A 16,152-nucleotide genomic window follows, 5' to 3' on the forward strand; every position below is an offset into this window, starting at 1 on the left:
TCAAATGTAAATAGTTTCAAATTGATAAGATATTTTTTGGAAATAATTGTGCGTTTCTAAAATTTATATCTGAGTAATTCTTAGGAATAAAAGGAAATTAGTTCAGAATACACTTTTGTCATCTTAAATGTCTGTGAATAAGCCTCCTTACCTCTCTGGTGCATAGAAAATCCAAAGTATTGAAACCTGGAAGAGAACTATCTTATACTGTTAAGGTGCAACTTCACCCTATTACTTTAAGTAACACAACACGGGATGTCACACAAGTGGGAACAGGGATGCAGGTCCAACACGGAAAAAGCTTAACTTCAGGTCTGCCAATGAAATAGCAAAATGTGCTTCTTGCTTTAACATTTAATTTCTGGTTATTTTTTAACTATATAAATACAAAGTACATAGTATTGTGATGTTATGAAAGGGGAGTTATTCAGTCGAGGGTCGTTGATTCCAGAACACCTCAACCAGCCACTGAGTTTACGGTGTCTGTCATATCAGGTTTCAAATACCCTTCAACTACTTCCTAACAGTGCTGCTGCAAATGGGTGCAGGGGATTTTATACTCCACCACAAATTCTTTTCAGTAAAGTCCAAATTTGATATTTTTAGGAGCCACCTCAGGCGCCCGATGTGTTATCAGTCCTTGGCTCCTGGAATAAACAGATGGGAGCATAGTGTCACAGCAAAGGATTTAAATCTCATTGTATGGTGACTTTATCTCCTGGAATAGAGATTACACAGAAACCATAGTCTGTTATTCCTATGTTCTCCTCTGGATTTCAGTAGAATAGGCCTGTTAAGATGTAGTATTCTGCGCAATGAATGGAAAAACATTTAGCCCGAGGTGGACAGTGCTGACAAAGACCTTTTTTATTTGCTAGTCAAGCATTTCAGTCTGTGTGAGGTTGTTTTGTATTTTTTCCTATCCATCAGGGCTTTTTATTTGCGGTCAATAAACCCCTCAGTCAAAGCTTTATTCATTGTTGAACTTTGTGGCCTGTTTAACCGATTTGATGTTCTTAAATTGCCTTTATTTTTCTACAACAACTCTAACAATGTCAAAAAATTAAAACCTTTGAGCTTGTGTTATTACCTAATTAATGTGTTATGTTTACATCACAAATCACTTTTTGTATTTTTTTAAGAATTTGCGGTCTCTAAAATTAAATTATCCAATAGGCTGTCTAGGCTACAGCCTAGGGTGCAAGGCTTAGGGGGAGCACAACATTTTTTTGCAAAATTGTGTCAGGGACAGGTATAAGCCGAAATTTTAAAATATAAGAATATTTGTTCTCCAAAGTGAAAAGAAAACATGAAAGAAAAATGTAGCAAAATTTAAATCTTGACATATTCCCATGGTAAAGGCCCCCTCCATCTTCACCCTCAGTAACATGCCTCTGTTCTCCTATACAGTTCTGATTTTAGTGACAATGAAATGAGTGTGACCAGTTTAAAAAGCCAAGTGGAGCTGAGTTTTGAAAACACGGCTACATAAACATTGTTTGGGGGGGGGGTGAAAGAAGCCCCTGTTTTAAATTAAGTTTGTTTTTATCTACCGTCTATTTAGCCTAGGGGGGAGGCGCTATAAGCGCCTTAGTCTAGGGCAGCCTGAAGTCTTATTCAGGCTTTTTATCTGAGGTTGCAATGTTCTAGTAGTGGCTATAATGAAATACGCTTTATGCAGGTATCAACTCGAACGCAAATATTTTTTTCCAAATTTATAGAGCACCATCATCATCAGCATTTATTTATATAGCGCCACTGATTCTGCAGTGCTGTACAGAGAACTCGCTCACATCAGTCCCTGCCCCATTGGGGCTTACAGTCTAAATTCCCTAAAAAACACACAGACAGACAGACTAGGGTCAATTTTGATAGCAGCCAATTAACCTACTAATATGGTTTTGGAGTGTGGGAGGAAACCGGAGCACCTGGAGGAAACCCACATAAACACAGGGAGAGCATACAAACTCCTCACAGATAAGGCCATGGTCGGGAATTGAACTCATGACCCCAGCGCTGTGAAGCAGAAGTGCTAACCACTGAGCCACAGTAATGATGTTCTTGTCAGGCTCAGCGAGCACTGAGGACTCAGGATGCAGGGAAACCAGTAACTGGTATTAGCGCCACTGAACTAGGAGGTGCGGAGTCTAACGTACCCCCGGTGTTCACTATGGACCCTTGCAAGGAGACTTGGGCTTAGCTGCACAGGGTACGCTGGTCGCGGTCCTCCTAGACAGTTACCAGAGTAGAGATAGAGAGTAGTCAGAACGATCCAGGTCAAACCAATCAGGAGAAGGCAGTACCAAAGGGAGATCCACAGAGAAGTGAGAGAGGCCAAAGTCACAAGGATAGGACAAAGAGCGAAATCCAGAAGAATGGTTGACAATCCGGGGTCACAACAGAAGGCAAAAGGGCACAATCCAGGAGAAGTCGGAGGATGCCGGGTCACTGTCAAAACAGGAGCAGAAACATACAGGAATGCTGGAAACAGGAGACCTGATACTCTGGCACCCTAATGGTGCCAGAGCAGGGTTTAAATAGAGGCAGCAGAGCTGTGATAGGAGGAGGAGAGGTCGGTCAGACACGCTGACCGCTGAGCAAAGGAAGCACGGGACGAGTCACTTCCCATGCGCCTGATGGCATAAGGGCAGCCGGGTACGCTGCATGCCTGTTGCTTAGCAACAGGACACCCCTGGCTGGAACTGTCAGATGGCCATCCCCGCTTCATAGAGGAACAGCGGGGATGGCGCCTGACAGTTATCTTTAGTTAAATGTCCTGTTTATTTCATTTTGAAGATAACATATTTACACACTCTCCCGGAATGTCCGGGAAACTCCTGTCAGAGCAGGTCACCCTCCAAGATCCTGCTGTAATTTGTCCATCAGTGTGCTGGTCCTGATGACGCGATTCTATTTGAAAACCATCATAATGGTCCTACTACGCGATGACGCAAATTGCATTGTTGCGCAGTTTTCTGGACTGGACCGTGATGATGCAAATCATGCTGTCACATGTCCCTTGGGCCTCGCTTCTGGGATCTCACGGAGGGGAGGTCCAAATAGTAGGTGACCTTGGAATATACTCTCTCAGAGTGACATTACCACGGCATGGGCAGATGTAAAGCTGTCTGTATTGCCTAGTAAGTGAATTCAGCATTAGCAGACCTCCATGTAGAGATCTATTGGTCTGTATGAGAACATTAAACAGCAGTCCCTCCAGTTTTAGAATTAATATGCAAGCCTCATAGTGATCAAAGAAGTCTGATCACGCTGCGTTCACCTACTAGTGAATAATAGCACCAAGCAACGCACTACATGCGGCTCTACAGGAGCTTACTGGTAGATGTGATGATGTGTTTCACCGACGAGATGCAGCATTAAGACGCTTCGGATCATTAAAAGTTAATATTGTTTATTTTCCTTAACTTGTGTACATAAATAGAGCTCTTCATATTGAGCAAGTCAAGGGTGATAAATATTCCTTTTATTTATTTAAAATAGTGTTTTGTAGTGATTACTGGCACTACTGTGCAGCCCCTACCTCTGTTCTATAGTGTGCCCCATCAAATGTTGTACATACTTCAAGTTTTTATTCTGGTTGGGTTCTTTGTAAAGTGTAACTGAAGCATTGTAGAGAAGACTAAGGCAATCAATGGTCCTTTTTAAGGGAGGGATGATATATTGGCATCCTGCCACAGATTTGCCAGTGTAGTTTCCGATCCACCTGGTTTGATAAATAAATGAATAACACCTACTTGGTGTTATTTGGAGTCTATGTCATCTGAGCCTTCTGACATCATCATCACCATTTATTTATATAGCGTCACTGATTCTGCAGCGCTGTACAGAGAACTCACATCAGTCCCTGCCCCATTGGAGCTTACAGTCTAAATTTCCTAACACACACAGACAGACAGACAGACAGAGACTAGGGTCAATTTTTGATAGCAGCCAATTAACCTACCAGTATGCTTTTGGAGTGTGGGAGGAAACCGGAACACCTGGAGGAAACCCACCCAAACACGGGGAGAACATACAAACTCCACACAGATAAGGCCATGGTCAGGAATTGAACTCATGACCCCTGTGAGGCAGAAGTTCTAACCACTTAGCCACCGTGCTGCCCATACTTTGATTCTACATTTGCCCTCCAAATCACATGTCCAGATAAAATTCCTAATATAGTAATGTGTGGATATTGGGGTAACATTTAGCTGTTTTGCGTTTCCAGCTGACTTGACTCGTAAGTAACCTTATGTTCTAACCTGACGCTCCTGGTACAGTAACGTGGGAAATAAATCACCCAGACAAATATAATATTTTATATTATACAGGTTTATTAATAAAAAAAGAAATTTACAGTGGAAAGAACACTATTAGGGGATAGAGTAAAACACCATTATCAATTACAGCATTCATAGGAAAGGGTCAACACAGATATTCCACAGTAGAGGCATATATTTACAGCAGTTCAAGGATTGGTTACACTATACCAATGGAACGCAAGTCCTGCAAGGGGATACAAAGGCAACATTGGACCAATCTATTAGTAGCCACCTTTGGGCGAGGGGAGGGGGATCTGTTCTGAACAGGGGCTTCTCTCCTGTCACCATTGGGGCAGCAGTCCTGCTTAACTCTTTCACCCAGCTTTTGGCTGACACACATGTTCACAAGACCCGCAGGGATGTCCGAATGAAGGGGGAAGACTTGCTGATCCGCACTTTCCTCCAGTAGCGCTATAATCTTGTCCAACAGGAGCTGTAACCACAATGTCTGCAGTGGCCTAACTTCACTCAATAAGTCAGGTTATACTCAACATGGTTAAAGAAATCCATATTATTATAATACATTGGAGTATATATATCGGGGTTACCCGGTGGGATTGACCTTTATTGAAAATGCTGGTACCTGATTCTCCTTCAACCTGGGGGACACAAGGGCTGAAAAGTATCCCTGGCTAAAGTCAGTTTCTTGTGCAAAACCCCTCGTTTCATCACAAGTAGCCAAAAGGGTACGTTTTTGCCTTGTTCCAATGTGAGCTGTGTGCCCCCACCGTTACGTGCTATAAGTAAAATGGACTTGGCTGGGCCTTCCATCTGTGTTCTATGTAATATAACGCAGTTCTAAAAATGGTTTTGACTGCTTCATAAGTAACGTGTTCCACAGTAATATAAGAGAACTAACTAGTATGTCGTAATTTCACAAGCCATTTGGCTACTTCCTCAACAAGGTATCTTCTTGCCCTTTTATCCGGTCTGTGACCTGCATTCCTTCGAGAATTTGTGAAGTCCACACGTTCATAGCTTCCACTGATTGAACAGATAGCGTCTGACCAGCACAGTATGTCTTTGTTCCTGAAACACAATATTTAATTAAGTGACTTACTTTATTTTGAACTGGTGCTGATTTTATTTCACTTTGACTGTAATTATCTTTGTTTCCCTTGGAAAGCCATGAAAAGAGTTAACAGGTAATATGTTGGCCCTGTGTAAATAAAGTTTAATAATAATAATATGAGCGCTGTTTTATTGGATTAAAAAAGAAACAAACATGGACCTTGTTTAAAATCTAGAGTCAGGATATGGTAAGGTTAAGTCTTTTAATAGCATCCAAATTATAATATAATTGTCTAAATATATAATTGCAATCACACTGTGTTATATTGTGTTTTGGTGCTTTGCAGTGTTTTAGCTGGCTAATGTTGGTTGTTTTTATAATAATTTGTATCCAAAAGTCGTTTGCATGCAGGCGTGTGGTGATTGTTTTTTAATGGGGGTGGTGTCCGCTCCAGACGCATGTCACAGGTTGTGTAGGCCACCCAGACCACCCCTGTACACCAGGGCTTTTTGGTAGCATTTAATTTAGGGCAATTACACAATCCATGTGCGTGTTTTGAGCTTTTCAAACCGTATGAGTTATGCAGTCATCTACGTTTATTATTTTACGCCATAAAATGTTCCGGTACATTAGACGTCCCAGAATCTCTATGATGTAAGAAAATAAATGCTTCCCCCCCCCCCCCCCCCTTTCTACCTCCTCCCTGAGATTTTTAAAAAGAAAGACCCCTCATCCAAAGGAACAATAGGTGTCCCTAAAATACAAGTCTCTTAGTTGCCCATATTCTTTGACAACAAATTGTCGTATGGTCTTGAAACAAAATCGGATACTCCACTGTGGAGGGACAATATTTGCCATTCAAGCTGTTGATGACCTATACGGCTCAGTAAGCCTCACCAGCGTCTAAACATGTTTGCAATGACTTTAATCCAGCGAGCGATGGAAAGTCCAAGCTTGCACATTTTTGCTATACGCACATGCCGAATATTTTGATTTGTTCCTGCTCTATATTACCAGGCACTGGCAAAATTTACATTAACCTAAATTTCAACCCCAATAAAGCAGAAAAGGCCCAATTTGTCAATAACGCTGCCTTGTCTATAAGAGCTGACACAGAAGCCAGCTTCAATATAGAGGCAGATTCTATATGTTTGGTACCGTTCACTGTATCAATCTTGCAATCAATGACCTTCCTGTTAAACTGATAGGATGCTCATGTAATTATATAGAACACATTTAATGTCGCTTTCAGTTTTTCTATATTACATATTGTATTGTGCATTACAGACCTCCTCCACAGAGACACATTACATGTTTTAAAATCATACGTCTGGCTTATCCTCTATGTAGTGTTCTGCCTGTAGTGATTGCAGCCACCTGTTCACTGCACTCTATCACTGTATAAGAGCGAAGAGTGACCTCATGCGTATTGTAATGCAGTTGTCTTTGTTCCAACATGCATTACCTGGTGATTCATCTCTGACTGCTGATGTTTTCCTCTTTGCTGATGGCTCTGTGAGCCTCAGAGATTACAAGTGGTACTGTAGCTCCAGTCTCATGATCAAGGAAGCTGTATGGTACCTAAGTGTCTGTTGTTGGTATATTTTCGTCTATTTCCTAATAATATTATTATTAAAGTGGACCTGCTGGGGGAGGCTATTCTGTTCCTTGAGGTAGCAACTGAAATAGTTTGCTGATTATACCTCATACAAACTACAAGAAACATTTGTATATGATTATTATTATTTATTTATAAGGTGCCACAGATTCCGTGGCGTCGGATACAGGAGCAAGTCACAAATAGATGATGTAATACATATAAGTAGCACAGAGGAATGTGAGTAATGCTATGGGGACTCACACAGAGGTCGGCAATAGATGTGGCAGGGAGGGAGTCAGACAGTAGACAGATGTGAGACAATAGGTAGAGAGGACCCTGCCCGCAGAGCCGGATTTAGACCTCATAGGGCCCTAGGCAGGATACTGTTTTTGGGCCCCCTCCCTGAAACAATCCATAGCACTATATTTTTGCAGCCTACCATATACCCCTATAGTTAAGTAGATATGAAAGCATGTGCCGCCGCCAAAGGAGGTGAGGGCGTGGCTTGCATCTTTGGGGGCGTACCTAACATGTGAAAAGAGCAAGGCCACCCTGCTGCAGAAAAAGGCACCCCTAAATAATTACCAAGCAGTCCCATTTTTTTAAGTCGTTGGGTCAAAACAACTTAATAAATATTGAAGTCAGGGCAGAAATACTTACTTAAGTTGTTTGCAAAAATAATACGCATAAATCCAAGTATGTGCTCTTGTCACTTTTGTCCCTCTATCATCACACTGTGCCCCTTCATTGTCACTTTTGCCCCTTCACAATATCACATGTGCCCTTTCACCATCACCTCTGTGCCTATCACCATCACCACCTCTGTGCCAATCACCATCACCACTTCTGTGCCAATCACCATCACCTCTGTGCCCATCACCATCACCACCTCTGTGCCAATCACCATCACCACCACTGTGCCAATCACCATCACCACCTCTGTGCCCATTACCATCACCACCTCTGTGCCCATTACCACCTCTGTGCCCTTCACCATCACCACTTCTGTGCCAATCACCATCACCACCTCTGTGCCTCTTCACCATCACCACCTCTGTGCCTCTTCACCATCACCACCTCTGTGCCCTTCACCATCACCACTTCTGTGCCAATCACCATCACCACCACTGTGCCAATCACCATCACCACCTCTGTGCCAATCACCATCACCAATTCTGTGCCCCTTCACCATCACCACCTCTGTGCCCTTCACCATCACCACCTCTGTGCCCATCACCACTTCTGTGCCCTTCACCATCACCACTTCTGTGCCAATCACCATCACCACTTCTGTGCCAATCACCATCTCTGTGCCCTTCACCACCTCTGTGCCCATCACCATCACCACTTCTGTGCCCCTTCACCATCACCACTTCTGTGCCCCTTCACCATCACCACTTCTGTCCCTTGTTTTACTTACCTTTCTATTGCGCGCTGCTCCTCCTCCGTCAGTCCAGATGTAAAAAAAAAAAAAAAAGAAAGAGTCACGTGATCGCTCGTCGGGTCCCGGCAGCCTCTCTTCCTCTCTCTATCACTGAGACACTGAGAGGAGAAGAGGCTGCCGGGACCCAATTCGCGGCACCCTCCCCCGACTCACGGCACCCCCCGCGCGACTCGTGGGGGAGGGGCCGCATTTTTTTTTTAAATTGCTCCTGTCCCCCCCAGCTGTGCCCCCCGAGAGCCGCTAGGCCCTAGGCAGGTGCCTAGGTTGCCTAGTGGTAAATCCGGCCCTGCCTGCCCATCAGAGCTTACATTCTAGAGGGAGGGGTGATGATTCATATTGGGTTTCCTCCCACACTCCAAAAACATAGTAGTAGGTTAATTGGCTGCTATCAAATTGGCCCTAGTCTGTGTGTGTGTGTGTGTGTGTGTGTGTGTGTGTGTGTGTGTGTCTATATTAGGGAATTTAGACTGTAATCTCCAATGGGGCAGGGACTGATGTGAGTGAGTTCTCTGTACAGCGCTGCAGAATTAGTGGCGCTATATAAATAAATGATGACGATATTGTAGTTTTGAAACTTTATTAGATCAACCAACAACACAAATATCACCAATTTAAGGTTTTATTATAAGGAAATTTGGCATTTTTTATATTCCTTCCCTTCATGTTGTTGCCCCCCAAAAAGTTACTGCCTGAGACATCTACCTTAGGTGGACTCATCCTAGGCACACCTCTGTTTGTACAACTACATTAGTGTGTTCAGAGTATCACATTAGATAATGGAGTGTTACAGACAGTAAGGAACTGTTGTCATTTCCTTTTCTATCCACATTTTTCCCTTTGTGTTTCCAAAACCATATATTCAATCTTCACTCTCCCTATGCCAAGATTTCTGGTGCCCCTTCACACTGCTGTACTCTCATAGGCACAAAACTCATTGGCTCCAACTTTCATTAGATCCCATATTTATAGAATAAATAAATGCATTCTGCTTGTAATTAAAAATCATATTTTTATACTGATCGGCAGACGTAAGAATATGTCCCCCCCACTTGTGCTGTCTTACAGATCCGGACCTGACTCTCCGTCAGTCATTTCAAATGGTGCCTCTTCTGCCTCTGATGTATTGGTTTGTATTGACCAACTCCTCCGAAGGCTCCTAGGTTTATAGTAACATGTGCCCAGCTATGGTAGGAAACGTTTAGCACTTTATTTTAGGAATCTGTGTTGTATATTTATATTCAGCAATTCACAAAAAATATTATAGCAGCGTTTAAAGCAACCCCAGTTAAACAGTGCAAATACACAAAGGTCTTGATTAAAAATCCAAAATACAGTCAGTCAGTCTATCTTGCTCAACTGAAGATGACAGAGATACACTGAATGGGGAATGGGAGGATGTGAAAATACTAAAAATGGTAAAGATCCAGACCTCGATAGCTACACAGATGTGAACTGTAAAAATATACAGAGGTATTGTTATCACATTTTAAAAGTTTCTTAAGAAGAATAAAATCCTTGCTAACCTTAGTACATAAGTCACACACAGACTCACAGGAAGCATACAAATCATCAGGCTGATAAACTAAATTAACTGTGAAAGCAAATTACTGTCTAAACCGCTAGTGAATATATATCATGCAGTTGTTTGATAAGGATAAGTGAGGTTTTATTTCAGCATGGAAAACCACACAAGATATTGGATCGTTAAACATGTTTCTTTTATGAGAAAGTAACTGCTCGAACTTAAAAAGTTCTTGAGGGTTAGTGTTCACATAAAACATTACAGGAAATTAGAAAATCGAGAGGAACAATGCAGAGTTGTCCACTCATAAAGAGCCGGTGTAAGCCGTGGGTAGGTCCCCTCACCTCCTTGGAAGTGCACCACCTCCACTGCTCATATTTTAGCAGGCGGGAGGTAGGAGCGGCATCCTCTACTCCTCTAATATGGAACGCAACGGTACATCTCCCATCTTGTTAATGGTGTTCCCTGTGGTCTAGTGGAGACAGGAAGTGGGGCGGCCTCCAGCCATCCGCATTGCTCTACTGCGCATGCAGAAACTGGAAGTTCGGCTCTCAGCAGGTTCTTCCAGTGACAGTGGAACTGCAAAGACGTATATAACTGGAACTGTATCCTTATTGTGTAAACTTACTTTTATATAGATATATAAAGTGAGTGGAGGCACAAAATATATATGAGAAACCTGTTCTCTGACATTGTCCACAATATAAGCTTACTACCATCTGCATATATTAATGTACTATAATAGTGTTAAGTACATTAACTGCATAAGCATGTCATACTGTCCCGTCTGTTGCAATCAGTATCAACTGGGAGCGACTGTATATATAATCTGTTACAACCAGTTCTGAAATAAAACAAACAAATTTAGTTTAAAAGCATTTTTTGGTTTAACATCTACCACTAACACCGCTGATACCTGTTACATATATAGCGGCACAAGTTCCCTGATAATAGGATTCTGCCAATAGGATTGTGGACCCTGGATGTAACCTAGTAGCCCAGCGACACAATCCCAGTGTTTCACCGACATTGAGGAGCAGCTGCCGACAGCTTTAGAGGTAAGAGGCTGATTCTCCCCCATGTCTGTGGCCGGCGCTCTGTATGGGGGTGCCAGTACTCCCTGTCCATTTGCACCCTAGGAAACAACCTAGGTTCATCTAATGGTAGCGTGGGACCTGCTCTCCATCTAGACCCATGAACTAAGGCAGTAGGAAGGTTAAATACACAAGATTCGTTTATACTTTCCTTTTTGGCCCACCAAGGAGACAGAGCATCTGAATCTTTCAGAATTGACCATACACTTCTGTCTAGGGATATAGCCAAGTCTGACAGACATTCATTCATCTGGACTGTGTACGGACAGGTTTACACTTTTTTTTTTATTATTATTTATTATTGACTATCTGAAGGCCGGGTTTATGTAACAAAGCAATGTGCACTTTAGGACAGAGAGGTCATTATGGCAGTTTACAGTTGGAAAACGATTGAGGTTGTAAAACTGATATAAATTCATGAATATTTTAGTCATATAGTTCTTCTTTTGTTTACTAAAGGATGCTCAAAGTATACTGGAAATAAATTCCCTCCCCTGCGCCTGGTTCACCTGGGAGAGGGATAGCTAAATGTTCTCTACTTTTTTACTGGGCAGTGCTTTGTCTCTCCACCACCAGCCCAATTCTCCACCCCTGTGCTTCTCACTGGTCTACGCTGCTGAGCTAGAATTAGAAGGGGGCACTGGCAGTCATTAACATGCAAGTTGCTTAGCATGGTCAATGGCCTGATTAGCATGCTAACCATCCAGCCTTCCTCCCATCATCTGGGCAAAATCTGGCTATGCCCCTGGTCCACCCAGACATACCCTGATCCCACTGGACATTTGGGCAAAGACCACACCCCTTTAATTCGCAGCCTATCAGACTGTCCTATAAAAATCAATACTACTAAGCATTATGGGGGACAGATTTACATAACATAGTAACATAGTTGATGAGGTTGAAAAAAGACACCAGTCCATCCAGTTCAACCTATTTTGGATCTCCTGCGATCCCTCTCTTATATTTGAAATTGAGCCAGAGTAAGCAACCACCAATCTGTTTCAATTGTGAAAATCCACCCAGACCCAATATTGCAATCCTATTTTTACCCTATAGCCACTACTATCCTTCATTTTAATTAACGGTCGTATCCCTGGATACACTTTTCCGCTAAAAATTTGTCTAACCCTTTCTTAAACATATCTATTGAATCTGCCATCACAACCTTCCCTGGCAGTGAATTCCATATCCTGACTGCTCTTACTGTAAAGAACCCCTTCCTTTGCTGGTTGTGAAATTTCCTCTCCTCTAACCTTAGGGGGTGACCGCGTGTCCTGTGTACAGACCTTGGGGTAAAAAGTTCCCATGAAAGTTTTCTCTATTGACCCTTAATGTATTTGTACATAGTAATCATATCTCCTCTTAGACGCCTCTTTTCTAAGTAAACATGCCTAAACTGGCTAACCTTTCCTCATAACTTAATGACTCCATACCCTTTATCAATTTTGTCGCTCTTCTCTGAACCCTTTCTAGTTCCAAATTATCTTTTTTTTTTAGAACTCTACTGCATATTCAAGATGAGGTCTTACCAACGATTTATACAGTGCCAAAATTACACTGCCTTCCCTTGCATCTATACCCCTTTTTTTGTGATTTGTCTATACTATACATTGCTAAATACAGTTAATATGCAGCAGAAAGCCTTCTCCATAATCAGAAGGAGGATTGGTAAATGATGAAGGACTTTCTTGGTTACCAGCAACTGACTGTCTTAAGCTTTCTACAGTGATTGGTTTATCTCTCACAGCTCCGCCTCCCACTTCTCTCCTGAATCCAATCGGATCACATCACCGCTAACTGCAAAAACAATAGTAGGCGCCAGGGGCTGCTTAATTATTGGTGGCTGATAATGTTTCTGCTTTACAGTAGCCACGCCCACTTTCCCCACCATCGGCAACAATTGTTTTTCCGCTACCTTATGTTTCAATTGTTCCCCGCGCCTCTTAGATTGTAAGCTCATTTGGTCAGGGGCATCTTTACTTTCTGTTTTATGTCATTGTATGTAATTTGTTTGTATTATGATCCTACTTACAGCGCTGTGTAATATGTCATCGCTTTATAACTAAAAGATAATAATTAATGAATTATGATCATGTGAGTATGCGGCAGGTCCCATCTAAACACACATCTTCTCAGCCACAGAATCCTGATCAAATCTTATCTGATGTATTATGTTCTGCTGTCACAACTCATCTGTTATATAGTGCTAACCCATGCGATATACATGCAATGCTTAAACTCTCATTATATCCTAATTACAGGGGGAAGTTTAATGTAGAGTCCTGCTCAGAGCGCGTCCTTACAAAGACTGACTCACGATTGATGCACATATTGATTTGTACATATCCATTGTGAAATGCAGAGATTTAATGTAATCTGGTACCTGTAGCTCCAGTTTATCAGTTTGAGTAATCATTACACTATGAGACAATGTTTATCGTGTTCTGCTCCTTTATAGACAACTATGAAGAGCTTGTTAACCATCTCTGCGCCAGCAAATCTCCACTTTTAGGACTATTACTGTATATATCAGTGAACGGGTAACTTTTATACATAGAGAGGTGTATATAATGTATATCTGTTGTATAATATAAAGACATATTTTACTTTTGTCCTCTTATATTTTCATGAAATGTGAATAAATTTGTTCATACCCCTCTATCCGTCCCCTCAGCTCATCTCTGCTGTTGGCTTTGAAAAGCTCAGCAGAGAAGATTTTCAGATCCTTGGGAGATAATTGCACCCTAAATTAACTCTTTGTGAACTGCACTCCCAGCACCGTTTTGTGTCTTTTGTATTCCATCCATTTCTACAAGTTGTACCGGGAACGTGAAATCACCACAGAGGTTCCTTGTTCTGGTTATTGTTATAGGAGGTACTTGGTGGACCCCACGTTCCTTACTAAATGCGGGCTAGGAGCACTCAAGCAGTTTGTAATGAATCCATGTGCACACATGGTGAGATGGGCAACAAATAATCTACTTTGCTCCTGGGAGCACGAGGAAAGGTGCCTTATGTTGTGAATAGTAAAAATATTTGCCCTGAATATTATGCAGATCAAGGTGCTGTATATGTATAATGCTTAAATCACAAATGTGCAAAAAGCAGAAGGTCCAAGTTGGGTAAATAGCTTTAGTGCTGTATCTTACGTGGCAACGCAGCTCTTTCACTGTGCAAATGCTTTTTTTGGTTTAAAAAAAATTCCATCTTTTCAGATATATTAATATAATGTGCTCTCTAACCTGATCATTTAAAAAAAACAAAAACACCCCAAAACAACTGCTATATTTTCCGGTTACAACCAATGATGTCCCTATGCGGAAGCGCTATAAGAGCGTCTCCCAATCATAGTCAGGTGCAGTGTGTCTAAACAGGGGCGGGCTGGGCAGGGGGGCATTGGCCCCCTGGGCCGCTCAGACCTTTCGCTTTTAGGGCCGGCCGGGAGCCCGGCCGGCCGCCTCCCGATACAATTTCCCCGTTTTTTTACCTGCAGCGGCATCTGATAACATCAGATGCCGCCGCGTCAGCGCACAGGCGGCCGCATCACATGACGCAGGATGCGGCCGCGTCATCAATGACGGCCGCCTGTGTGCCCCCCGCCTAAGGTCTCCCAGCCCGCGCCTGTGTCTAAATGAGACTTGCTAACTTACACACTGCCACTCTTTTGTAGCTGACCCACACAGTGCTCTCATCTGTACATTACTAACACACTAGGTTTGCTGGCAGGAAGTATTAGTGGCCTACAGGAAGAAATTGGAACAGAAAATTACAATGCTTTTTGCTGCGATAGCCGCGGATGTCGCCACGCGTGGCCCCGGAACAGATGAGATTATGTACCTAAGAAAATCATCATGGATCATTATTGGGCACGTCGGTAGATGTGGTTGGAAGATGGTTGCTCTTGGCCTATGTGTGTGCAATTGTCTTCTGACTGCACTAACCTCAGAGAGGGAGAAATAGAGCAATTTTACTGGCAGCATTTTTTATGTAAAGTATTTTGCATGCTCAGAAAGTGGGCGCATGCATATGTGCAATGCCAGCTTGTTTGATTCTGGCACTAATACCTGCCTGCGCCTGCAGAGGCGGGAATGACAGGGTGTTATATTGTAGGCTGAGTACAGTAAGGGCGTGTTTATGCAAATGCACCTCAGGTAGACTTGCAGAAACACACTTGTATGCCTATTAGGGGGCATGTCTTTAGCAGCTGCTACAGGGCAGGTGCAAGTGCTCGCTGATGATGACAACTCGTCGTAAACCTTTTTCTAAATGTGTACAGCTCTGCATATGGGTGGAAAGGCGCTGTTTTTCCATGTTTTTTTTATATTTACTTTTATTATAGTAATAATTTAACATCTGCATCAATTTATCCTTAAATATTTTATGAAAAGAATGAAAATGCATCAGTGTTGTGTTTTCTTTTGTTTGTTCTTGAATACTAAACTTTATTGTCTAATATATTGTTTATAATAATATAATATTTAGAAATGCTCACTGACCCCCGTGAATTGATTTTGGTTTTGGATCTGGATTAACTTCCTGTTTTGGTTTTGGATTTTTTAGAAAAAATCCTAAAATATGCTAAAATCACATAATTTTTCTCTTCTTTTGTTCCTACATTATTATTAACCTCAATAACACTAATTTCAAGTAATTTGCAGTCAATTTAGACCACCTCACAGGTCACAATATTATTTTTATACACTTTCGGACAATTACTGCAGCGACCTGGCTGGATGGTAAGTGACAGAGCAATGACACAAACACACGGCAGTTCCTAGCACATCTAGGACACATTGGCACACAGCAGTGGCAGAAAAGAAAAGTGGGGGTCCACCCTCCCTCCCACCCCTCGCTATGTTGGATCTTAAAAAGGAAATAAAAACTTGCGTCATGATGACGTTTTGCCTCATTTTCGATTCCGGGGGCGCGCGACACTTGGATCCCCTAAGTTCCTGTGTGGTTCTCGAGTAACCGAGCTTGAACATCTCTAATAATATAATGCTTTAACATGCAAACATACAAACTCCATGTAGTGGAACGTAGAAAAAAATGCACACTGTGAACTTTTCTATAGTAAAGTTTTCCTGGTGCATCTGCCTAGGGAAAAGGTAATTTACCTACTAAACAGTGCGTTTTAAGATATTCCATAATAACT

At 42.2% G+C, this 16,152-nt stretch overlaps 1 protein-coding gene across 4 annotated transcripts in view; it reads left to right on the plus strand.

Moving 5' to 3' along the window:
* Window positions 1-16,152, plus strand: part of PDZD2 (PDZ domain containing 2) — a 216,374-nt gene that overhangs the window by 80,207 nt on the left and 120,015 nt on the right. The window lies entirely within an intron of this gene.

Source organism: Mixophyes fleayi, chromosome 1 (genome assembly GCF_038048845.1).
Source record: "Mixophyes fleayi isolate aMixFle1 chromosome 1, aMixFle1.hap1, whole genome shotgun sequence".
NCBI lineage: Eukaryota > Metazoa > Chordata > Amphibia > Anura > Limnodynastidae > Mixophyes > Mixophyes fleayi.